This window comes from Amblyomma mixtum, chromosome 2 (genome assembly GCF_055824585.1).
Source record: "Amblyomma mixtum isolate Tamu chromosome 2, ASM5582458v1, whole genome shotgun sequence".
Lineage (NCBI taxonomy): Eukaryota > Metazoa > Arthropoda > Arachnida > Ixodida > Ixodidae > Amblyomma > Amblyomma mixtum.
The window spans coordinates 141,226,929-141,254,040 of record NC_143013.1 but is presented as its reverse complement, the minus strand read 5'-3'; the positions used below and the strand labels follow the sequence as shown (position 1 = coordinate 141,254,040).

At 49.1% G+C, this 27,112-nt stretch overlaps 1 non-coding gene across 1 annotated transcript; it reads right to left on the bottom strand.

The window, feature by feature from the left end:
• Window positions 1–20,971: 20,971 nt before the first annotated feature.
• On the bottom strand, window positions 20,972–21,045 carry TRNAH-GUG (transfer RNA histidin (anticodon GUG)). The gene has a single exon. It is a non-coding gene; the product is annotated as a tRNA-His (tRNA).
• Window positions 21,046–27,112: the final 6,067 nt, after the last annotated feature.

Sequence of the window (27,112 nt, the reverse complement as noted above, 5' to 3'; positions counted from 1 at the left end):
CCAGCACGCACTCGGAGCACCGCTCGCTGCGGTCGTTCCAGCGCCGCAACCGGCCCTATCCGTTCCAGTGTCGTACCCGGCCCCCATCCAGGCATTGACGTATGCGGATGTTGTGCGCCACCCAGCCCCATTTCATGGCCCTATGTCATACTCTCTTCCAGTGGTCGTGATGCGCACTGCCCAGCCGCTTCCCTACTGGTCGGATTGGCGCCAGGCGCCGCGGAAAACTGATCTCTGGCGCGCTCCAGATCAGCAACCTCTGTGCTGCTACTGTGGGGAGGCAGGTCATCTCTACCGGTGGTGCCCTTATCGCGACCTGGTACTGCGAGGAATATCCTCCAACAGCCTTCGTCCACGACTTGGTGAGCGCCCTCAGGATATCGCCGAGTATGTCACCCGCCAGCGTACTCTCCCAACTTCCCCCTCGCCGCGAGTCACAATCGCCTTCGCCACGCCGCTCTTCGCGTTCTCCGTCACGTTATGCCGCACCACAGCGTGTTTCCTGCAGCCGTCATCTGGAAAACTAGATCAGGCGACCTTTGGAAGCATGGCCGCCGAAGCCGATTTACCGAAACGCGTCTATTGCCACGCCGTTTTCACCGCCTCACCTACCCAACCACCGCGACGTCGCTAGCCCCATCGCCAAGTTTTCCCATCCGCGCCGCTTGGTTCGCCCGAAGCCGAACCCTGAATCCCTGTATTAGACACGGAGGAGGTTAGCGCTTTGGTCGATACAGAAGAGGATTGTGCCATCATTAAGGGCGGCTAACGGCGACCCTGAAAATAATGAGGAGTCCTTTGGAAGGGCTTGACATATGTACGGTCGACGGACATGTCGCATCACTAGGTGTGTGTACGGCAAAGGTTAGGATGTGAGGCAGTACATATGTCTCTGCGTTTCTAGTTCTGCACGAGTGCTCTCATCATGTCACCCTTGGCAACAACTTTCTCTGGGAGCACGCTGCCGCTATCGACCTCCTGAATAGTATGGGGACGTTTTCCACCAAATGGCCGCAGAAAACTCTCAGCACAAGGGTTGCTCCTCCGCACTGCGAGTCGCCGATGATCACATCACAGTGGCACCCCGCGTCAGCTTCCTCGCTAGAGTTACCTGTGACGAGCCACATCAGGGACACCAAATTGTCGATCCTAATGTATCCCTCTTACTAACTATGGGTATTTCTGTGGCGCGAGGTTTTGGCTTCCCATATGACGGTTGTACAGAGGTACTTGTTGCCAACTTCTCCGATAAGCATCGTCATCTGTTCCATAGCACAGCCATAGCGGTCGTCGACCATGTTCAAGAAGTATCCGAGTGCTTTTCTTGCGAGAAATCTCCGCCTAGGATTTAGCCAAAACCGGTCAACGACGTCGACTTAAATCCACGCCTTCTAGTCGCTTAAAAGTGGTAACTGCGTGACCTCTCGCGTGAGTTCGGTGCGTGTTTTACGTCGTCGCCCAAAGTGCGACAAACGTCTATAGTTAAGCACGCCATTATCACACAAGAAAAGGCTCGGCGCAACCATCAGCAGCCCTATCGTATGTTGGCTTGTGGGAGAGATGCTATCCAAACGCAGGTCAATGAGATGCTTGCAGACGGCGTCATCCAACCGTCAAGCAGTCCGTGGCCGTTTCGTGTAGTACTCGTAAAGAAGAAAGACTCAACACTGCGCTTCTGGGTCGACTACAGGAAGCTTAACAGTGTGACCAAGAAAGACATACATGTATATCCGCTACCGCTTATCGACGACTCGCTCGATAGACTTCGCCGAGCCTAACAGTTCTCTTCGGTCGACCTCAGGAGTGGTTATTGGCAAATCGATGTTGATGAAAGGGGCAGTGAGAAAACCGTATTCGTCACACCTGACGGATTCTACGAATCCCGCGTCCTCCCAATCGGGCTCTGTTGCGCTCCTGCAACATTCCAATGAATGATGGACAACGTGCTCACAGGTCTGAAATGGCAGACCTGCCTTCTTGATCTTTCATCATTTTTTCCGTCATATTCTGCCATCATTTTTCCGCAACGTTCACGGAACATCTGCACTGCCCTAGAACTGTCCTCGAAGCCATCCGATCTGCAAACCTTTTCCTCAAACCACAAAACAACCACTTGGAGTTATCGAATTGATGTTTCTTGGTCAGGTCGTGAGTGCTCATGAAATCCGTGCTGACCCTAAAAAACTTGCAGCCGTTGCTACCTTTCCGGTTCTCGCCGACAAGAAAGCAGCCCGTCGGTTCCTGGACCTCTGCTCCTACTAACAACTCTTCATTAAAAACTTCGCCCAGTTCGTCAGCCCTCTGACGCTCCTAACCCGGGATGGTGCATCATATTCCTGGGGCAGCGCACAGCCGACAGCTTTCGACAAGCTAGGACGCCGGCTTCAATCGGCCACGATCCTGTCACAGGAGGTAAACACGGATGCAAGCAACGTCGGGCTCGGTGCCGTTCTAGTTCAGCGGCAAGACGGCGTTGACAAAGTAACCGCTTACGCTGGCCGGCTCATTTTCTAGCGCAAAATCGAACTACTCGCCTATCGAAAAATAATGTTTGGCTGTAGTGTGGGGCGCCGCTAAGTTACACCCATATTTGTATGACAGACCATTTCGTGTCGTCACGGACCATTACTTGTGCTGGCTGAAATATTTAAAGGCCTCTTGCGGACACCCAACAGGTTGGGCATCACATCTACAGGAATTCCATTTCGCTATTACCTATACGTACGCCCGGAAGCACACCGACCCTGACAGATTGTTGCGCTCCAGTCAAAACTCCTCCACATGGCACCACCGACGCCGATAGCTGAGTTGCAGCACTCAGCGCGTCCGATCTCGTTTCCAGACAGCGTGCCGACGCAGAGCTGCGGATGCTCATTGTCCATCTCGAAGGTGGGCACCCTGAAATACCCTGGAAGCCAGCTCGTGGGCTATCATCTTTCTGCCTCTGGAGTGGGGTGCCTGATAAGAATGTTACTTCCAGTCCAGAAACTTACCTGCTCTTTATATCGTCTGATGTTCGGGGCGAAGTTCTCCCTGCCGCCCATGGCGATCCCACTTCTGGCTACCATGGTTTCACTCACGCCCTTTCCCAAGTCCCGCAGAGCTATTACTGGCCACAGCTTCAAGCGACAAGCGTTATGCAAGATATGCCGGCAATGGCGACGGCAAAAAAAAAATTGGCTGTGGTTTAGCTGTGGTTAAAGCTGGAGGATTGCGAAAGCAGCATTTCCGCGTAGCCAGCTACATTGCCCACAGTCTCGCTGTTTCACGTACTCTTGCACGACAATACTGCGCATGCGCGAGGAGCAAGTGACATCACTACGCACAGCTCGCCTTTCTTTCCTTAAAATGATCAGAGTGTAAAACGTTGAAAACGCCAACGCCAATGAACGCCAATGGCCTATGGCTTCAGCGCCGCTTTTCTGGCAGAATGTTGTCAATGCCTGTAACTCACACCTCTCTCTCATCACCCCATGTATCTATATGCACGATTCAGGCGTCATCTGACCTCTGTCCTCGCTTCGGCGAGCGCGGCTTCGGCCGCTTATCTGTTTTTTCAGTATCGTCCGCTTCGGTGGACGCAGTTGTTGCTGCGACGCACGTCTTTTCTTTTCTTTTCCTCTTTCCTCTGATCTTTAACTGTCCTCTATCTGCACGTGGCAGCGGTGGTGGCTTGACTCGAGCCAGTAGGAAGGCCCGAGCGATTTCCTTTTCATCCTTCTCTCAGTCACAACAACAACACACAGGACATCTGACCCAGGGAGCCATTGTGCGCACTTCCTTTCTTTAATATGATCGGAGCGTAAAACGTGACAACGATAAACGCCAATGGACACAACGAACGCCGAAGGCCTATGGCTTCAGCGCCGCGTTTCTGGCACAATGTTGTCAATGCCAACGCATGCAGCGCACACCTGTCACTACCGCCGCTTACGAAACGCGCCTCAGCAGTCGGGAAGAGCGGATGTGTCTCACGTAGGCTCCGCCGAATTTAATGTTTCTTTCCCCAAGCATTTGCCGAAGCGCTACAACACCATCTGGCTACACTTCCAGAACAACGAGGAGGCCACCAACCCTTGTTCAGGTGGGACCATTTTCTCAAATTCTTCGAGAATTTGAAGACTAAGCGGATCGCGCGAGTTGCTAAGCCTAACAGTAGGCGACGATTCAGCTGCCCGCCGCGGCTCCGCGGGCAAACTCTGCCGCAAACCATGACGACCCTGATGGGATACGACCCGGAGGGGATGCAGATTGTCACCATGCCGCAGGCGAAAACCCCAGTTTTCGACAAGGTTACGGAGGCGATTATCCAACGCAAGATAGAAGAGTGGGAACGCGCATCAGCCCGTGACAACCGCTCGGCACGGCAGAAAGGTCGAACGCCAGATGGACGCGTCACCGCGGCAGGGGATACGCCGCTGCAGCAGACGTTCCGCACGCAAGTCAAGTGTTGGAAGCCTCCTCCGCAGCCGCATCTGGACAAGCAAGATGCAGTGATCATAATCAAACCTAAAGAAACGCTGGATCTAAGCAAATTCAGGGGAAGCAACGCGGTCGGAAACGCCTTGCACATTGCAGCTGGCGTCGACAAGGGCTCAGACGAGCTCCGCGTTTGACCCATATGGGAACAGAACATCATCGTCGTCGGGGTGCGAGGCGCCCAAATATTCAGAAAGATCCTGGCAATTCAAGAAATTCAGCTTGGGGACAAGGCACACGAAATGTACTTCTACCTCCGCCCATCCGACGACACTTGCAAAGAACTAACACAAGTGGACCCGAGGGCTTCCGACCAAGACATCACGAAAGCGCTTCGCTCCCCGGACGCACCAGTGGTGAGCGTGAGGAAATTAGGTTCCTCCAACGTGGCGGCCATCACGTTTAAAGGAAGAAAGGTTCCGTTTCACGTCTTCTACTACGGTGAAGCGGTTCCTGTACGCCTATAGAAGAAAACAACGCCAGCCTGCGCACTGTGCGGAAAACTTGGACACCGGGCGGATGTTTGCCCTTGCCCTTCGAAGTCGAGATGTCCGCAGTGCGGTCCGCAAGATGTTCCAGAATCCCACGACTGCCAACCCAAGCGCACGGTCTGCGAAGGTCCACATCCCATGTGGTCGAATCAATGCAAGTACAAGTACGGAACATCACGAACAACCAAGCCCAAGACAGGACCAGTCAACCACCGGTCCAGATCCAGGCTTCGCAACCGGTCCGGCAGCAGAGGCCCATCGAGCAGCGGGGACCGACTGACACACCCGGCCCAGTCCTCCAGCAACAACTCAGCACCACCCGGCTCACGCTCTTCAAGCAATGGACCTGGGACTACCGATAAGGTGTCGCACAACAACGGCAGTCGTCCAGCCGAGAAGAGAACAGGACCCCATAACAAGGAGCAGCGAAACGGCAGCAAGGTGAGCTGGGCAGACGTAGCTGCCTCCTCCCCCGAAGCGTTGGCTTACAAACAACTTAAAGCAGAGATTGAACAACTAAAATCAGAAAATAGCACGTTGAAACAGCAGTTAGGCATCGCAGTCAATCCAAACAACACATTACCTCCATCGACGCAACAGGCATGCCCGATGGAAGACGATAGGGCAGAGCTACACCCTCCGTCTCCACACCAGTTAGATGCTAGCACCCCCGAGAGGCAAGCAACTACACCAGACGCACCCCACCAGGCACCAACTCCGCAGGCACCACCACCACAGGCACTAAAGCAGCATAATACCGAGCACCCCCAAACCCAGGAACGCATCACTCGCTTGGAAAAAACAATTCAAGACCTCATTGAAAATAAACTACAAATTATGATCGAGGCGACAATCAAAAGCATGTTCGAATCAGTTATTAAACCCATGATGGAAAACCTCGAACCAGTTCTAATAAGGTAATAAGGATGCAAGCGCAGGAGATTAGAATTGACCGCAAACTTCAGGAATGATCAGATGTTTCTCACAACAAGGGCACAAAGCTAAAGGGTAAAATGGGAACTCGTCGCCTGCTAAGCACTGAGCTAGATCTACAGCCTGAGGGCACACCACATGATGAGACCCACGTTTCTAGTGTTCAACATGGCTCCACAACACAGACATCAGCTTACCATCCTACAGTGGAACTGCAGGGGACTAAAACGGAAGAGGGAAACATTACAACAATACACAGACTCTCATGCCCGTACGCCGCAAGTAATAGCCCTGCAAGAAATGAATATGGAGGCTAAGATCCGAGGATAATCAACACATCAAACAAATCCCTCGACATGCATCTTGGTCGACAAATCATACAAGGCAACCACTGTAGACCTTAACCTAGACACCGACATTGAATATACATTCATAAAGCTACTACCACAGCACAGAAACAGCATGAGAACCTACATACTCAATATATATAGTCGCCCCAAACAGCACCGCGTTGCCTTTGACGCGATCTTTCTTAAAGCACTAAGAGAAGCCCAAAAAGTCCCTTAGCTATAGTTAGCGACTTTAATGCTTCTAGCCCCCTGGGGGGCTACCCGAGGGAAGACGCGAAAGGCAGAAAACTAGCATCCACCATAGCTGACATGGCCTTGACCCTACTCACGGACCCGTAGCACCCGACGCGAGTCGGAACCAGCATAACACGGGATACTTCCCCTGACCTCACGCTCGTCCGCAATGCCCGCAACTATGAGTGGCTCAATACGGGAGAAATATTGGGTGGCCTCCATTCTCAACCTCAAAGAAAAGTTAACAAAATCCCTCGCCACCACGGAGGACCACCCAGCTGTTGACAACCACCTCCTACATCTTTGGGAAGCCAGACGGGGTCTTATAAAACGGTTGAAAAAACAAAGGCACAATCGGAAACTCAGAATTCGGATCGCCAAGCTTACTATTCAAGCGGAACAATACGCCTGGGGCCTCGCTCGCACCAATTGGCTAACAAAGTGCGAATCCCTCAAAGGCCGCCTAGACACAAAGGCCACGTGGAACCTTCTGCGATGACTAACTGACCCTCCGAAAGCGAAGAGAGAACAGCACAGAAATTTGCAACGAGCCCTACACAGCTTCTAAGGCACAGATCAGGAACTCGTGGATGAACTCACGCGTCGCTATATCTGCACCGCGAGAGACCCAAAACCCTACAATAAGGAGTACCGAGGGCAACCGAACGAACACCTAGATAGAGACTTCACTTTGGAGGAAATCATTGCAGCACTAGCAGATATGCGCCGAGGCACAGCCCCGGGACAAGACAAAATTACGGTCGGACTACTGGCCAACCTAGGCACAGAGGCTCAGCAGCAACTCACGGATTACTTAAACGAATGCTGGCGCACCGGCACCATTCCACAAGCATGGAAAACAGCCAATGTACACTTTATCCCGAAGCCCGGCAAGAAAATCAGCATCGAAAACCTGCGCCCGATATCCCTCATTTCGTGCGCAGGCAAACTCATGGAAAAGGCACTCCACATCCGTCTCTCTAACTATCTTGAGGACAATGAGATACCTCCGCACACGATGTTTGCGTTCAGGGCACACTTGTCCACCCATGATGTGCTTCTGCAAATCAAACGCGAAGTCATCGATCGCGCACGCACAAACAGTAACCGAGCGCTTCTAACACTCGACCTCAAGGGAGCATTTGACAATGTCAAACACTACACAATCCTCAACAACCTCCACAGCACGAACTGTGGCTGGCGAGTCTACTCGTACATCTGTGATTTCCTTACGGACAGAACCGTCAACCTCAGCACCGGCACAAAACACACAACGCAAGTGAAGATGGCCACGAGAGGGACTCCGCAAGGGGCAGTACAATCCCCACTTCTCTTCAATATTGCACTCCTAGATCTCCCACCTCTTATCCATCAGGTACAGGGCATACGCCACGCCCTGTACGCTGATGATGTAACCATCTGGACAACCACAGGAAGTATGGGAATGATTGAAGAACAACTACAAACAGCGGCGACAACAGTTCAAAATTATGCACGGGCGAGTGGACTAACGTGCTCACCCGAAAAATCCGAACTCATAGTCTTCCGTCAACGCAAGAATCAGAACACTATCAACATCCCCGTAGACAACTCACCCATCAACGTAGTTCAGACCCTCAAGATACAGGGTCTGTACATAAATAACAACGGCAACAACCTTCTCACCCTCCAGAAACTACGGCTCGTGAGCGACCAAGTCGCCAGGATGATCGCCAGGAAAACGACTCGCAAATCAGGGATGCGAGAAGACGATACTCTGCGATTGGTGCAGGCTTTCGTTGTAAGCCGCGTCATCTACGTACCGCCCTGCCTCCGCCTCAAGAAGCGTGAGATCAAAAACCTCGACATCCTAATCAGAACAGCCTACAAGAAGGACCTGGGACTCCCTCTTGCGACATCGATGGACCGGCTCTTGCGACTGGGTGTGCACAACACGATAGATGAGCTGACAGAGGCACACATCACGGCGCAGGTGGTACGGCTGTCCACAATTCGGACTGGCCGACAAGTCCTGTGTGATTTAAACATCAATTGCCCCCGACAGCTAGACACCAAAACCGACAACCCAGCCTCATGGAGAGGACAACTCAAGGCAGCTCCACTACCCAGGAATATGCACCTCGATTTTCGCCAGTCAAGACGACAAGCACGAGCCGAAGCCATGAAAAGACACTACGGCGGCCGCGAAGGCGTGTTCTATGCCGATGCTGTGGGTCCCGAGCAGGGAATGACGGCCGTCGTGGTAGTGCACCAAGATACAACAGTCGACGGACTAGTAATGGCTAGCCACGACATACTAGCTGCGGAAGAAGTGGCGATTGCTCTAGCTGCAACACACACTAGCTCAGAATACATTGTCACAGATTCATAGACAGCATATCGCAATTAGCTCAGGGGTAGGGTCACACCGCTAGCAGCTAAAATCCTGCAAGATAGCTACAGCCGTGGCTACCAACCCACACACAAACACTTAATATTGGTACCAGGTCATCAGGGCATCCCAGGGAACGAGAGCGCACATGCCTCAGCCCGAGAATTTCTCCCCCGGGAACCCAGTGCAGATGCCGTGGAACCTCCTACCCCACAACTAACTTACAATGACATACTTCAGCACTTAAGATTATCCCGTCGGGTCTGCCCTCCGCCGGATAAGGCAATAGATAAAGGGGAGGAACAACACCTCCAAAAAATACAGACCAACACTTACAACAACCAACGAAGACTACCTGCCATAGACCCGGCGTCATTTGACTCACAATGCAAATTTTGCGGGGAGAAGGCGGACCTGTACCATATAGTATGGGCCTGCCAACGAAATCAGACGATCACTGTTAATAACCAGCCAATGCAGGAGAGGTGGGAGGCAGCTCTGGCCAGCTCGGACGAAAAGAGTCAAAAGAAACTCATCGAAAGAGCTCGGACAGCAGCCTACGCCAATGGGGTTCCGGACTGAGAGCTCCAACCACCGCTACAACCTCCTAAACTATTTCATTAAAATATTTTCACCACCTACCGCCGTTTAGCTTAACGCATGGTTGAGATGGCCACTGTTCCAAGAGGGCAGTTATGCGCCTTCCCTCTTTTTCAGGTGTCCACCGAGATGTGGACACCTGACCCTCACCTGAGGCTGCGTATATCCCGGCATAGCGGATCTAAGCCACTGCTAATTTTATATACACCACAAACCAAGTAGATGACGATGCGCAATCGCTACTGTGCATCAGAGAGGGAGAGAGAGAGACAGACCGTCGGCGAGGCGATGGAGAGCGCGCGCGGCGGCGGCGAGGGCTCCGGCGGCGACCGCGGCACGCGAGCTGTGCGCCTTGTGACGTCACCCTGTCCTACAAATGCTGTTAAGGCCGTTACCACGACCCTACAGGAGGAAGACGCACCGGCAACCGCCGACAGCAAACTCTTGCACATGTGGGAAGCTAAACGAGGCGTGGAAAAGCGTCTCCGCACACAGAGATGGAACAGAAATTTGAGGCGAAGAATAGCCAGGCATAATAAGGAAATTGAGGAGTACGCAATTAAACTTTCTGAGCAAAACTGGTGTAGTAGATGTGATGAAATGGAAGGCAATATGAGCCTTTCCAAGACGTGGGACCTGCTGCGACATCTCCTGGACCCTGATAGCTCAAAATCACAATCGGGCACTAGATTGGCGAAGGCCAGGCACGCGTTCGAGGGAACGGACGCGGAGCTCGTGGCAAAATTAGTGAAGACCTACATCGGCGACACAGAATCTCTCCCCCTCCCGCAGTACAAGGGCCCTCCTAACGAGACTCTCGATGCGCCCATAACAGAGGCGGAGGTTAGGGCCGAAATTTTGACTTTAAAGACGCGATCGGCCCCCGGCCCAGACGGAGTTACGAACAAATTATTAAAGGTGCACTGAAGAGGAATCTGACCTCGTCTTTTTGCCGCGGGAACTCAATCTACACGTTCCGAGCATTCTTAGAAACTTCGATTTATTGCCCTGTGTGGCCGATTTCCCCAATTAAATCGAATTAACGTCCGGCTCCCGCCTTTTTTTTTTGAATTCTGCCTCGCACGGTGGGCGGAGTCGACCGACGCGGGGAGGGCCTTGCAGCCAGCTCCGTGGAGGCTTTGCTTTCCCTTCATTTTGTTTTTTAGGTTTCCGTGAATAAATAGTTTCATTTGCAGATAATATAACCGCAAAATAAGCCCGCAGAAATAAAAATACGCGCGGACTATTTGCTTCTACGGACTACTACGTATTACTCCGCCGATGGCAGAGCGGCAAGCCGCCACGGGACTGGGTGAAAGGCACTCCCCGCGTCGGTCGACTCCGCCCACCGTACGAGGCAGAATTCAAAAAATAAAGGCGGGAGCCGGACGTTAATTCGATTTAATTAGGGAAATCGGCCACACCGGGCAATAAGTCGCAGTTTCTAAGAATGCTGGGAACGTGTAGATCGAGTTCCCGCGGCAAAAAGACGAGTTCAGATTCCTCTTCAGTGCACCTTTAAGGAATCTGGACGACATGTCCATAACGGCGCTCACGAAATACATGCAGGAGGTATGGAGTGGCGGCCGTCTCCCTCAGCAATGGAAAACTGCAAACGTGGTGCTAATCCCTAAACCGGGTAAACCGCCCGGATTAGAAAATCTCAGACCAATTTCCCTAAACTCGTGCTTACGAAAGCTTATGGAACGCGTCATCCAGGCTAGACTGACACGCTTCATGGCGCAGAACGACCTGTGGCCGCACGAGATGGTCGGATTCCGGCCGGGCTTGTGTACGCAGGACGTGATGCCTAGCTTGCAACATGACATCATAAATTCGAGATCCAAAGACGCGAAGGTGATTTTAGGTTTAGATCTAACCAAAGCCTTCGACAATGTTAAGCATGCGGCCGTCCTTGCGGGGCTTCAGGACATAGGTGTCGGCGAAAGGACGTATAATTACATGAAAGATTTCCTGTCACAGAGGACGATAAACTAAATTTCAGGACTTAGAATTCCCCACGGTTTACTTGGGAAGTGAGGGAACGCCGCAGGGTTCGGTGCTCTCCCCCTTCCTTTTTAACGTGGCAATGAGGGGCCTTCCCGCCGCACTCAGGAATATAGACGGCATAAAATTTAGCTTCTACGCAGATGACATCAACATATGGTTGAACAGTGGTAGTGACGGTAGCATAGAAGAGCGGCTGCAGGCAGCGGTAGACACTGTAGTGTCCTACGCAGCCGAAAGGGGCCTTGTGTGTTCGCCGCAGAAATCGGAACTTTTTGTGTACAATCCGAAAGCGCTCCGGTGCAAGCGCGACTGGAATTTTGACATTAAGGTAGAGGGCAAAGCTGTACCGAAAGTTAATCACATCAGGATCCTCGGACTTTTTATCCAAGAGGACGGTTATAATGAAGGCACTGTCAAGAAGCTAAGCAACTACGCTGCGAAAGTAACAGGGATCTTCAGGAGGGTCGCGCTGAAGGGCAGGGGCCTCAAAGAAAGTAGCCTCTTGAAACTGACGCAGGCGTATATTATTAGCCGAATATGCTATGCCACGCCATTCCTCGATATTAAGGTAAACGAGAGAGAGGAGATCGACGCAATTATTCGGCGTTGCGTCAAGAGGGCGCTGGGCTTACCTATTTCCACCTCTACAGACCGCCTGTTGAAAATGGGGGTGCATAATACTTGGATTGAACTCGCCGAGGCGGTGCGAATCGCCCAGCTCGAAAGACTGAGTACAACGAATACGGGCCGGACCATCTTAGAGTGGGTCGGCCGAAACGTAGATAGGGGCATATGCGACAAGGTCGCCCTACCGCCACAATGTCGCGAGAATATCATCGTTCCCCCCCTCCCCCGCAACATGCACCCAGAACATCACAGGGAAAGATGGGAGAAGAGAGGGAGGCGCTGGTTAAAAGGGCCGGGAATTTCAGGCCAAATGAGGTTGCCTACGTGGACGCAGCGAGTGGCAGGTCGGGGGCGGCGGTCGCCTCAGTAGTCGACGGCCGAGGTGCACCAGTCGCCGCCGCCTCCATTAGGAGTAGAAACATAGATACGGCCGAGGAGGTCGCAATAGCGCTTGCTTGCGCCGGAACCAAGGCTAGTTTAATTCTTAGTGACAGCAAAACAGCAATCTGCAACATCGGAAAGGGCAGGGTCTCGCCAGAAACGTCTCGAATTCTGTCCGCAGCCAAAATTGATCGCAAGATCACCTTAATTTGGGTCCCAGCACACACATGCGTCCCCGGTAACGAGGCGGCCCACATGTTAGCCCGAGACCTCTACTTCCGGGTAACTGTAGAGCCACCCGACACCCAGGGGATGGACGAACGTTTGCAAACATACGCGCAAATCGCCGTGCACTACAGGTTAGGCAGGCGTCTAATGCCACCACCAGATCCAAACTTAACCAATACAGAGGCCATCGCCTGGAGACGATTACAGGCCGGAAATTTCGTTAACCCCGTCTGGTTATTTCAGACCACGTTAGACGATAGAAAAGATGACAAATGTAAGACCTGCGGAGCGAGGGGGACCCTCGATCATATAATTTGGCAATGCCCTGGATCCCCGGGTGCTGAGGACAATATTCAGAGTAGAGAAGCCTGGGAGGCCCTTCTGCAAAGCGAGGTCCCCGCCCACCAGAAACGAGCTGTCCGCCTGGCGGCTGAAGCCGTGAATAGACAATGTATCTTCGCCAGTCTTTAGTCGCGGAGGTCCCGTCCCCCGTCCCCTAGGCCTGCGTGCCAGAGACGGGGAGTAGGGAGCCTCCTACATCGGTGGAAATAAAAATTGTTATCAATCAATCAATCAATCAATCAATCCCAGCGCTGCTTTTCAAAAGCAGCGCTGGGATTGATTGATTGATTGATTGATTGATTGATTGATTGATTCAATATTTATTTCTCAACATTCATACAAGGCATGCTTGTGAAAACATCTGGATCCCTAGCTGAAAGCTAGTTGGGATCCGTGCAATTCAGTTTCAAAGAAAATTGCAGGCATAACAAAAATTAATTACATACATATAAAAGCTCATGAAATTAGAAAGACATAAATGGGTACATAGAGCAACAATATTCAGAGCACCAAGCCTCTTTTACAAACAGATACAAACACAGAAAAATACATGAAAAGAAAAAACGCTGGCTTCACTCATTGTTTATAGTATTTCTTCAGTGACACAGGAAAAGTTTTACAATGTTTGAGGTCACTTGGAAGCTTGTTCCACAGCTTAATACCAACATCCTTCTTTCTCCTTAGACATTTTTTTGTTTTCGGATGAAGGAAATTTCTATGAGTGGCGTTGCGAGTGCATAGTGGTGGGATGCAGAATAGCGATGAGTGTAACGGGTAATTGTCTGTAAGGCAAGTGTGTATTGTCAAGACAGTCCTGTATTCAAGTAATGATTGTAGTGGCAGTGTATCCATCTGTTTAAATAGAGGAGCAGTGTGGGCCTTGTATCCTGAATGTGAAATTAATCGAATTGCCCTTTTTTGCAAGACCCTAAGTGGTTCCAAATAAGATCGGTAGGTGTGGCCCCATGATTCAATGCAATATGATAACTGGCTTTGAAAAATTGAGAAATAAATAATTCTGAGTATGTCATTACCAAAATAATCTCGGCATTCGTAGAGTGCAAAGCATGCTGCAGCTAATTTTTTCAAAGCGCCTGAATCTACGGCTTCCAGTGTAGGTTCTCATCTAGAATTATTCCAAGATAAGTGATGTTATTCACGAGTGCAATAGCTGTTCCCAGCCATTGCACGGAAGGCAGGTTTTCATGTATTGTTTTTCTGGAGCCCCTTAATATTATGCATTTTGTCTTATTAACATTTAGAACAAGTTTATTTGAAATAAACCATCTACACAAAATTTCTAATTCTCGGTTTGCGGTGCTAATATGATCCGTTGTAGATTCATGAGCACATAGAAGAGCAGTGTCGTCAGAGTACATAAAAACAGAGAAGTGTTGTGTGAAATGCGGCAGGTCATTAATATACAAGGTAAAACAAATCAGACCAAGGACTGAACCCTGAGGGACACCAACCGTAACTGTTTCAAAGTCAGATTTTACACCACTAAGTTGGATCATTTGCCGCCGATTATTGAGATAACTTCTGAAGAATTCTAAACCTCTAAACCCGTAATGCGCCAGCTTTTTCAGTAAAATTTCGTGATCAACAGTGTCAAATGCTTTCATCGAGGCACCGTAGCTCCAGCCGAGCCACCACCGCTGCCACGTGCAGATAGACGAGAGTTAAAAGATAAGAGGAAGGAGCGAAAGAAAAGAAAAGACGCGCGTCGCAGCAACAACCGCGTCCGCCGGAGCGGACGCTGGCTGAAAAAACAGATAAGTGGCCGTAGCCGCGATTCGTCACCACCTTTCGAACCCCGCCTACTAATGCGTAGCTCGGGCTTTCCAGAGCTCGGCGACTAGTGTAGTGTTGCTTTCGCAACAAAACGCACTCAAGCCTCCCGGCATGCTCGAGTGCATCGAGCCACCATAAATACCATCCGAGAAAGTCGGCACAAACCTTCAGGGACCATGTTTCTTTGTCGTCGACCGGTCACAGGTGGATCGTCGTCGACACAGACTACTTGACCCGCTGCACTTAAACGAAGGTCCTTGCGGGAGGCACTGCCGACGAAGTTGCTCACTTCTTTATGGATGACACTGTGGTTAGACACGGTGCCCCGTCGACCATCATTACTGACCGAATCAAGGCGTTTACACCTCGGCTTCTACGGGACTTCTTCTCACTTAGGCATACAGACATCGAAAACCCCCAGCGTATCCACAAACAAATGACCTTACGGAACGGCTCAACAAAACATTGGCGGATAAGATGTCGACTAACGTCGACACTGAGCACAAAACGTGGGACGAGATCTTGCCGTACGTCCCCTTCGCGTACAATACCTCGGCGCAAGAAACCACCAAGGTTACCCCGCTTCGTCTCGTCTACACCAAAGAAGTCCACATGTTATTGGACGAGATGCTCCCATGCGGGAATTAGGCAGCCCCACCTGACGCAGGCCACCTCGTGGACTAATCTGAACAAGCCCGTGAGCTGGCCCGATTGCACCTCAAGAACCAATAATTCACCGATGTCCGACACCATAACGTTTGGTAACCAGGCGTGGGTGTGGACCCCGGTGCGCCGAAAGGGGCTGTGCGAAAAGTTCCTTAATAGGTATTACAGTCCGTACAAAATGCTGTGCCTTCTCAACAGCGTCAACAAGATGTTCCTGATGGAGCTATCATCGTTGGCCCTCGGCATCAGCGGCCTGAAAGCGTGCATATGGTGCGCTTAATGCCATACTTTTCACATGACTGAGCGCTGCGTTCACGTTATGTTGCGGGCCCTTATCCCCTTCCCGCAAGTGCTGACGTGACTCTCCACGCCTCCCCACAAACCCGGATTGCATAGTTCACCGCACTCAGTATGAGCTATAATAGCTCATAATAATATATAATATATTATAGTAATAGCTGACATAAAATAACAGCTCAGTATAATAGCTCATACTGAGTGCGATAGTACATTGCTGTTTTCTCATTGAGCAGACAGTCTATCGATGGGAGCGATAATGCCGCGCGTGCTCCGCGCGTAGTCGAAAAAAGGACGAGGAGGCGGTTGGCTCGAGAGCCGCGCTCGAGCTAGATCTGGCTCTGGTATTGAAGAGACCGACTTCATTCTTGGGTTCCCCACAGCGCCTACCTGCTTGGCTCTCTTTGGGGCGTGAAAATATTGTCGAGACGGCCTGCAACCGCGAATATGTGCTGTAGGTAATATTTAGAGCAAAATGCACATTAAAAGTTCGTAAATACTAGTCTACAGTCCAAATATTTATGTGCATGTGAATTTCAAACTATCCGGAATGTCGTTGCTCGCTCCATAATCAAATACCTCGGCCCCTCAGTTTGGTATAAAGGGGAACGAAACCTGGAACCTCCTAGAGAAAAGAAAAGATTGATGTTCCAACTCGTTTTTATGCTTGTGAATAGTTAATATGTGATAGCTACCAGTCTCGTCAATCTCCATCGAAGGACGTCAAAAAAACAAGGTTATTGACGCATTAATAGTCAGGTGATGTAACCTCTCGGATGACACCACGGCGAATAGTACAGATCATCACTGTCTTTGCTATCATTGAACTCCTCCACATTCTCCCACTTTGAAGCAAAGGAAGCCACAAGGGATCGTTATCGTGGCAGTGATATTTTTTCATTTACGTACATTGTGAAGTTAAATAAGCAGTCTGCACGAATATGCGCATTTTCCTGATACGTTTCCTCTGAAATTGAAAATAAATTTTTTGATATAGCACGCCGAGAGTAAGACGAGCTGTAAAATGGGAAAAAGTGTTTCACCACATAACTATGGCGTTACAAGTAATTTAAGGCCCAAAATTGTACAATGTGATATTAGGGAAGGGGGGGGGGGGGGCGGTCCTGTACGTTTCGTCTCCGTTGCGACGTGTTTGATGGGAGCAGTGCTGACGCCCCGCAAAATAAGTTAATAGCTGGACAGCTGATATGAATTTTCCCCACAAGAAACGCTATTAGGCTTTGGCGCCGGAGTAGAGAATAACACATCTGTGTTCAGCAGCCTTTACGTCAAGCAGCCAGAATAGGGGGTTTCAAAACGTATACAAACAATGCGGCTTGCAACCGTCACTGACACCAAGTAGAATGTCCTACGCCGGTCTTACACAGTTTTCATGCTTACGCGCACTCTCGATGCCGAGATACACTGAGAACATTGTCACGTGGTGGCGTGGTCATAACGTCATGAAGAATGGATGGCAAGAATTCAAATTTTTTATTGGCCGGACTTGTACCCACCAATAATAGAACCCATCGGTGTCGGTCCAAGAGCATGCGTGCCGTTCTGGGCGGCGCTGAGTTTAAAGATGGCAAGGAATCATCGAGATAAGGCGCCCAAGAAACAACAGTATGGTTTGGTTTGGTTTATGGGGTTTAACGTCCCAAAGCGACTAAGGCTATGAGAGACGCCGTAGTGGAGGGCTCCGGAAATTTCGACCACCTGGGGTTCTTTAACATGCACTGACATCGCACAGTACACGGGCCTCTAAAATTTCTCCTCCAAAGAAATTCAGCCGCCGCGGCCGGGATCGAACCCGCGTCTTTCGGGCCAGCAGCCGAGCACCATAACCGCTCAGCCACCGCGGCGGGGTGAAACAACAGTAGTCTGGAACAATGTGGAAGCAGTTGCTTGTGTCTTCGATCATTCCAAGTAAATTTCATCCCATCTCACCTCATAATCAAAGGAATGAAGATGAGTGCCGGCGGCTTTAATCACCAAAAAGAAATTGTAGAAGATTCCCGGCCAAATTTTTAAAACATATAAACAAGAAACCTGACTCTCGCCGTTACATGTCTGTTTCTTCCGAAGTCCCACCACAAATATGTATTCTGTTTATTTCGAAAGGTCTCAACAGGAAAGGTTTTTTTTATAATTTTTCTCACTCTCTGCACATCAGAATGCTTCAGAAAGATATTGGCCACTTGTTAAAATTCCCTCTAAAGCACTAGATAACTGTTATTCATTATAACACTGTCATTGAATGTAGCGCTGGGCTATAATTAAATAACATTTCGTTATCACAGCGTACACGTAAAACGCTTTCTTTCTTTTACTCTACTGATTGTGCATTGCCGTTAATGCTTTTTGTTTTTTCTATTTTATTGCAGTGCACTTGTTTCTTATCGCAGTCTTTGGAAGCCCAGAATTTTGCTTGAATCATTTTCTCTGAAACATTCTACTTGCTGAAGAGTAGAATAAATTCAAATTGTACGCAATTGTACCCAATTTAAAAGCCCACTAAGAAGCCTCAGCCTCTCCATTTTCTTTATCTAGAGTCCTTGCAGTCGATGTGTATACTACACTGTAGATTCGTCCCGCAAAATTGTTTCTATGTCGCCCTTCAAACAATGAATCAACTCTCTGGTACTTCTTCACGGGAAGGGCGCGAATTGGTGTCTATTAAGTCCGTATTCAAGCAGTTGAGGCTCCGCAGCAGAATACTTTGTTTGCTTCATGACCATAACTTCTTTTAACAGCTGCGACCGGCACAAGCTGTTCTTATACTGACTTCGACATATAATAATTGAAATTTTTGCGTTGGAGCCCTGCAAGCTGAATTATTTGATCTTTTAATGCACACGGGGCTGCGTAACATGTCAAGCCGAAAGATGCTAACAGAAGGAAGCCAAGCTTAAACTAAAATGACATCAAAAGACAGCTACCGAATGCAACACAATCCCACAAAGTGCGAGATCGTAGCACAGAATGCTAGGTCGCAGACGAAACAATAAAAGTACGAACGGGAGCTGGTCTTAAGTTCGCACACGGAGAACCTTCGTTGCACTCCGCCCCTAAACAGCCGAGAAAACAGACGCCAGGACGATCTTTCATGAGCGAGTCTAGCAGCCAGCGATGTGCCCAACGGTTAGGTAGCGAAGATATAGCTGCCGTAAGGAAACTAGCGAGAAAGGAGCGCTGGGAAGTGCTGAGCAAGATTTATGGAGCGCCTTAGATGCACTGGCTATGGATAAAAGGTTACGAGAGAAATGCAGGCAATATGCCGAAGTAAACACAAATTTCATTTTTTGCGTTCATCTTACATTACTTTTCTGCTGCATCCCCATTGACTGAGTGGCGTTGATTTTGCTGCGTACAAACTCCTATGTACTGCAAGTTTTATTTGTCTGCACTTTAAGAGTTAGTGCGAGTAACTTCCTCTGGGAGTAATTACTACCGCTAGAAATGATTTCGCTGGTGGTGGACTAAGTGGTGGCTTAGAAGACACATCACAACCTTGGAAAGATCTGCTAAGTACTGAGGTCGAAAGCGAGTCCCAAGAACGTAGAACTTCTTTATATGTTCTCACGTTTGTATTTTTTCCTTTACAGAGAAAAAGACTGCTTCAATAAGGAATCTACGTGTGATGCCTTCGCAAGAGATTATTAAGCGTAGAAAGCTGGGCTAGTTGGTTGCTAGTACAATTGTTAGACATTCCAGCCATGAAAAAAAGACACGGACAAAGGTAGAGCAAAATGGTGGTTTGAGCTAGTTGGTACATCTTCAAAATTTCACCAGCGCTGCGACTTGGAACAAGAACAGAGAAGGAAGACAAGGACAAGCGCTACTAACAACTGACAACTAACAGTTGTTAGTAGCGCTTGTCCTTGTCTTCGTTCACTGTTCTTGTTCCAAGTCGCAACAAAGGTAGAGGTGACAGGACGAACGCCAGAATTCGTCCCGTCTCCTCGACCTTCATCCGTGTCTCTTTTCGCCGCTGGAATGTCTCACAATTGTACTTCGCAACTCATCCGTAGGTCGCGTCATACGTGCTCATTATCGCTTACGGTGATTGCCAAGAAAAGGCGTGCGATAAAAAAAAATATAAATCGACGTTATGATGGTGAAATGATTGAAACTTCAAGTCCTCCGTACTCAGTAATAGCGGCACGCCTCTTGCAGAGTGAGTGTCACGTGAAGAGCGGCCAATGTATAACAGGCGTCAGTCCAAGAAATGAAATTAGCCAGGACAGCAGCTTGGGCATGTTCGTTATTCATTTGTGACGGAACAGCGCAAAACACCGGGACAAGAGACAAGCGCTGTCTCTTGTCCCGGTGTTTTGCGCTGTTCCGTCACAAGTCAGTCCAAGGAACCTCTTATGCTGCTTCGTAGAGCACTACCTGCGATATACGGAGGTCGAGGGCTCGCGTCTCACCGGCGACATAAAGTGTTCGTCCAAAAGCTTACAAGCATTCTTCGTACACACCTCGGAATCCTCGCACACACTAAAAACCGTCCAGGTTTCACACGAACGCGTCGCTTCATACGGCTGGTTAGAAGTTGGCCGATACGATAGGTGCCCCACAATGTTTTAAAACTGCAATTATGTTCGTTGTTTTAATTTGCGAACCACTGCCACCACAATTTGACCAGCGTTACGGGAGAAATTAAAGGTGACAGTGAACAAGTCCAGTCTTCTGTCGAATTGCTAGTCGGTGGCAAAGTGCTTCCGTCCTCTCAGCGCGTCCCGAATGCTTACGCATCATGTTAATGCACTTCCAGAAAAATAGAAAAGCGCTCTCTAGTAATGCTCCCGTAACCGCCGAAGGAAGAAAGCACGCGGATAATCAAGTAGAATAAAATTTTTAGGCTTTATCATGCTGTATTACTACCAAGGGATGAGTGCAACGGTTTCCACGAGATTTTCACAGCCGCAGTTTTGCGTCAGCAGCCCATGTAAACTCTTTTGCATCTCCTCTCTACACTCAAGCAAAAAAATCCAAGTTGAAGTTTATATGTAAAGGGACAAAATATTTAGGAGAATCCCCCAAGGTGGAGTAGATTTGTAATAAGGGAGTAATTACTCATTGACGTCCACCCAAGCGCAGCCATACGGCTACAAAGGAAAGCTACACAGCTTTCTCAGAAACTTCGCAGTTAAAAAAGATTCGTCCTGGTCCGGGGCTCGAACCCGGGACCATCGCTTCACAGGAGAAGTCGCTCTACCAATTGAGCTAACCGGGACGGCAAGCTTATGGTAGGGCGAGGGCGAAGTGATCAATAACTCGGAGTGAGAACAGTGTTGACCAAAGTGTCGCCCTACCATAAGCTTGCCGTCCCGGTTAGCTCAATTGGTAGAATGACTGCTCCGGTGAAGCGGTGGTCCCGGGTTCGAACCCCGGACCAGGACAGATTTTTTTTAACTGCGAAGTTTCTGAGAAAGCTGTGTACCTTTCCTTTGTAGCCGTATAGCTGCGCTTGGGTGGACGTCAGTGAGTAATTACTTCCTTATTTATATGTAACGTAAAGGCCACTCCTAGTTTTCTATGAGCACACAGAGTCGATAGCGACGAGTATGCACCATTCTTACATGGCAACATAGGCTTGCTGTCCTAGGGGGCTTGCAAGAAGATGCAGAACTGGAAGGATTAGAAGATGAGGGAGGCTATAATCGTAAACACTGGTTTCTTTCACAGTTGGGAGAAAAATGTGCCTGCATTTGTTGCTTTTTGTAGAGTCTTTGTCAAAAGTAACCAGGCTGCACGTTTTTCTTCTCACTCGTATATTAAAGCTATTATGCCAGCCCTCAAGCTCTAAGTCTCTGTATGGTTAGGAGAACCCCTGTTCTCACCTTCAAAGAACTTTTTGATCTTTAGGGAAGGCGTGTGGGCCCTATTGTACGAATGAGAAGCAAACCATGGAGCCTGGTTACTTTTGACAAAGATTGTACGTGTCTAAAATCTCTTGTTTTGTCCATACTTTTCAAATGATCTAGAAGGATCACCGTAATATTTTCTCTCTCATTGAAACCACCGAAAAATAGATTCGTAATATCTTTCTAAATTTTCTTCGTTTCTGTGACTCCTGGCTTGAGTCGTGTCTAAGACATCCATCAGGCAGGTGCTTCCGCCTCAAATGTCCGCTGACCATAGCCAAGCTTCAGACGGACAGCAACTGTCCTGGTGCACTGCATAAGACAAATAATCCCGCGCTCGTTTACACCAACGTTCGAAGCGTTGTTTCAAAAACAGAGCAACTATTCTCTTTTGTGAGTGATTGAGATTCAGGTAAGGTTACCCTTCCCGAAACTAAAGTGCCCAATAAAGTGTCGCATGGTGGATATATATATATATATATATATATATATATATATATATATATATATATATATATATATATATATATATCCAGAGAGCTTAGGGACGTGCCAATAGTTATTCAGCACGTAACCTGATATTGTTTGTGGTTTACGCAAGCGGAAAGGCTTTTATTTATTTATTTATTTACAATACCCCTAAGGGCCCTCGTGCGAGGGTATTACATAGGGGGGAGGGGGGGGGGATACAAGCATAAGAATATGGCACCGGCATTTGAAACAAAGTACACGTAAAAATGGATTAAAACTAGTAATGTACACAAATAACACAACAAACAACGCAGAATAAAATACTTAGTAAATGCACATAATACAACAAAAATACCAAGTCTCTTAGTCCATGGTTTGCTTTAACGAATGCTGAAACGATTGTAGGTTAACCTCAGTAGCTATGTGTGATGACAAGTTATTCCAATCTATTATAGTGCGAGGAATGAATGATTTCGCGTAGAGCAATGAACGGCATGTGATGCGTTTTATTTTGTTATCGTGGTCGCGGCGAGGAAAGACTGCAGGGTGTGGCAAAAAGAAGTCGTCGTGGAGGGTGGGATGGTGATACAGTTTGTGAAGTAAGGTTAGGCGAGCGAAATGGCGTCGACATGATAGCGGTTCCAACTCGGCACGTTGTTTTAATGCTGTGACACTGGTGAAGCGTGAATAATCTGAAAAGATGAGCGAACAGCACGGTTTTGCAGGGATTCAAGGTTTTTTTATGATATAAGTTTGTTGAGGGTCCCATATGGCAGAAGCATACTCAACTTTCGGGCGGATTAGCGTGATGTATGCAAGTTTTTTTAAGTATGAAGGCGCGTGTTTGAGATTACGCCTAAGAAGGCCGAGTGAGCGATTTGCTGATGCTAAGATTGTGTTAATATGGTAATGCCAAGTTAGGTCAGACTGAAGGTGAACTCCTAGGTACTTGTAAGTTGTTGTAAGTTCAACTCTATCGTTATTGAGGAAGTAGGCTGTAGGAATTCGAGTGGAACGGTTAGTAAACGACATTAACTTTGTTTTAGATTCATTTAAAGACATTAGCCAGGAAGAACACGAAGCCGTTACAGCGTCAAGGTCAGTTTGAAGTGAATGGCGGTCGGTTTCATTAGTAATATTACGATATATTACACAATAATCCGCGAATAACCTAATTTGAGATGATACACACTTGGGTAGACCGTTAATAAAAATTAAAAAAAAGCAGAGGGCCAAGTACACTTCCCTGGGGGACTCCAGATGTTACGGGGACAGAAGACGAGTTAAAGCCGTTGACAGAGGTGAATTGTTTTATGTTATCGAAGAATTGTTTTATCCATGAAATAACGTTGGGATGGAGATTTAAGTTTGTCAATTTGGTTAGGAGCCTGTGATGGGGAACGCGATCAAAAGCTTTCGAACAGTCTAAATATACTGTGTCAACCTGTAAGCCAGCGTCTACTGCGGAAAATATGTCGTTAGTATATCCAGCGAGTTGTGTGTCGCATGAAGAACCCCTGCGAAAACCGTGCTGGTATTTGAAAATGATATCGTGCTCCTCTAGATAATTAATTACTTGAGTATGAATTATGTGTTCCAGGAGTTTACAGATGTTGCTGGTTAATGAGATAGGGCAATAGTTAAGTGGAATGGTGCGGTCTCCAATTTCCTTATTGTAGCATAAGGAAATCTTGGACCACTCTATTGTTCAGGAATTCAGTTACAGTAATTTGAAATTTTTGTACTTATTTCATGGCAACTAAGCTATCGAACACAAAAATTTACCGAAGACACTAGGAAAATTCTAAAGTGTGCTCGGCGAAAGCCTTGTGGTCAACCCGTCGCCGCTTCCCCGAACCGCTTGGCGCGTGGCGGGCTTCCCGCATGTGCCGTTTTTATTGTCTTTGGCGACTGCGGTCGCTTTTGTGATTGTTTGCTTTGGTTTGGTTTGGTTTATGGGGTTTAACGTACCAAAGCGACTCAGCTATGAGAGACGCCGTAGTGAAAGGCTCCGGAAATTTCGACGACCTGGGGTTCTTAAACGTGCACTGACATCGCACGGTACACGGGTCTCTAGAATTTCGCCTCCATAGAAATTCAACCGCCGCGGCCGGGATCGAACCCGCGTCATTCGTGTGGGTGCTAGTTATTAAGAATGAAGAGGAGGTATGTTTGGATCAGCCCATAAAGGACCAATCCTTACAAACACTAGGTGGAGGTCCCTAGTATGAGACCCCAGTGGCGGTTGCCGCCGCCCGGGCGCGCCCGGCTAAGGCTTGTTGGGCCTGTAAGTCGTGGCAGCCGAGCAGGGACGCCTCCCAGTCCTCCCGGGTTGGGTTTGGGATGGGGGGAATAGCGGGGTTGGAGGGGCAGGCCCACACCATGTGATAGGTGTCAGAAGACACTGGACTACAGTGTGGGCAGCTGTCGCTAAAGGAGGGGTCAAAAATTAGGAGTCACTTTGGCGACTAAAGTGGTACAAGGCGAAAGCCTTAGTACAGCATTCTGTCACGAATGTGGTTGTGAATGATGATTCAAGTGCTGCCAGCGAATGACGCGTCCATTGGCGGTCTGCGTGTGTTACTGATGTGTGGTTAACATGTTAAGCTTCGCCTGTAAGAGTGGAACGCGACAGCGTCTTGCAACGCTGCCAGGGAGTCCACAGAACGCCATCGCCAATTCGGCTGTACGCCTTGCTGGACGGTAAATCTATTTTTTGAGGAAAGGAAATGTATCTCTCTCGCATATCTGGGTGGACACCTGTACCTCGCCGTAAGGGAAAGGGGGAAGATGGGAGTGAACGAAGACGCCGTATTAGCTAGACGCGCCTTTGTTCATTCCAAACCATTCAGCTGGCATTACGGAGTGGCTAGCGTGCTCGTATCGCACTCCGGAGACCCTGGTTCGATTCCCCAACTCGACCAATTTCGTTCTCGGTTTTATAGATTTATGCGGTCTAACTAGAAAGGTTAATTAGGCTATTTCATATCTATATTATTGTATTTCTATCCATCGTGTTCTGTCATTCACCTGTCAATTGTTGGAACTGTCTAGGATGTTCGACACAACGTATATGAAACGAGCAACGTCGAACTGAGTGGGGAAGTGCGTGGTGGTGGAGCGAACGCGGCTTCGTACTTATGTTTTTTTCAGCAGCGTCTCCTTCCGCTCACGCTGTTGTCGCTGCGGCGCGCGTCTTTCTTTTCTTTTCCTCTTTCTTCTGACCTCTTCATTCTCCTCTATCTTAATTAGGCTAACTGATTAATTAAGCAATTAACTAAACTCAGTCCAAGTTAGTTGGAGCATCACTATACGATCCCTTTGATTGGTTGCATGGTTACTAGCCAAAGTACAATTGTCCCCATTTGAAATTCGCGCACTGTGACGTCACGAGCATTTCGACCAATTGAAAAGCGTGACATTTTCTGTCGACAACTCCTGCTTACAACGATGAGGCATTAAAGGCTTCCGCCTTAAAATGTTTTAGCGCTGCCGGGCACAGCAATGTATTGGTGAGAAGGCGGAGAAGGAGCCGCTCATCCGCCTCCTTTAGCCCTTTACATGGGCTAGGGTAAAGGCGATGACAATTTCGATAATATGTTGTAATATCTTTGAATGTATAGACCGGAATAAAATCGGCTTCCTGATCGGATGGGGAGGAGAAAACAGCCCGGTGAGAGAGCGCGCGGGCGGCTGCGTCTGCTGCCTCGTTTCCTGCCACCCCTGATGAGCAGGGGCCCACATAAGGTAACGGTGTGCGGGGTCCGTATCCCTTATGCAATTTTGGTAGATTTGATAGGTTAAGAAGGCAGTGCAGCCTTGTTCGACGTTCCGACAGGCCCCTCGCGAGTCGGTGATTATGTATTTTGAATCGGAATGTGAAGCCGCGAGAGCAACCGCGACCTCTTCTGCTTGTGTTACACTGCTGGCTCGGAAGGTGAGGCCGTTAACTGTGTTGCTGTTGTGAACTACCGCGGTCGTGTACCATCCTCCGTGGTGAGGACCGGAGGCGTCCACGTAGTATACACCTGTTTTGTTGCCATAATATCGGGCTAGCGCTTCCGCTCGTGCCAGGCGCCGACCATTATGGTCTTCGTGTGACATGTTTGCTGGAAGAGGCCACACGTGGAGGGCACGTCTCCACAGTTCTGGGATGCGAAACCTGTCATCCATTGGATGGGTGTGTTGGATATGGAGTCGAGCAAGACGGCGGCGACCCGACTCCGTTACTGACAAGCGCGTGTATTGGTTTGTAAGGTGCGCCTCCCGGACCTCCCGGAAAGTATTCATCACCCCTAGAGCCATAAGCCGGTTGTTTGAAGTAGTGATGGGGAGGTCAAGGGCACGCTTAATAATTTTGTGAAGGATGACCTCAAGCGCATCCTCCTCTTGTTTCCGTAGGTGGAGATAAGGAATCGAATAGAGAATTCGACTAGTTACAAAGGCGTTTGCCAGCCGCGAAGCATCCTTACTTTGTAAACCCCCGCGTTTGTTGGAAACCCAGTGCACCATGCGGCCCACCTGGTCCCCCACCTTACGGAGTTTGGCCAGTGTAGTGTCTGGCCGCCTGTGTTTGTGGGTGTCGAGTCCTAGTACCCGTATCTCGTCACTTTCGCGTATGGGACCACTCTCAAGAGAAAGAGAGATTTTAGTTGTGCACTTCTGCGAGGGGCGGAGGTGCACAAATTCCGATTTTTGAGGGGAACATTGAAGACCGCAGCGACGGGCGTGGCGGTCTACTATCGTCGCCGCTGTTTGCAGGCTGGTTTCAATGTCCCCTGTACTCCCCGGCGTGGCCCACAGGGTGATGTCATCGGCGTACAGGGCGTGCTGCACGCCAGCAACACCCTCCAGCTGCAACAGCCTCCAACGCAGGGCCCCCCATGGCATGAGCACCGCCGCACACTGAACACTTTGGGATGCACTCGTGAGGGGCCCGCACCCCCTCAAAGAGTAGAGCCTGCT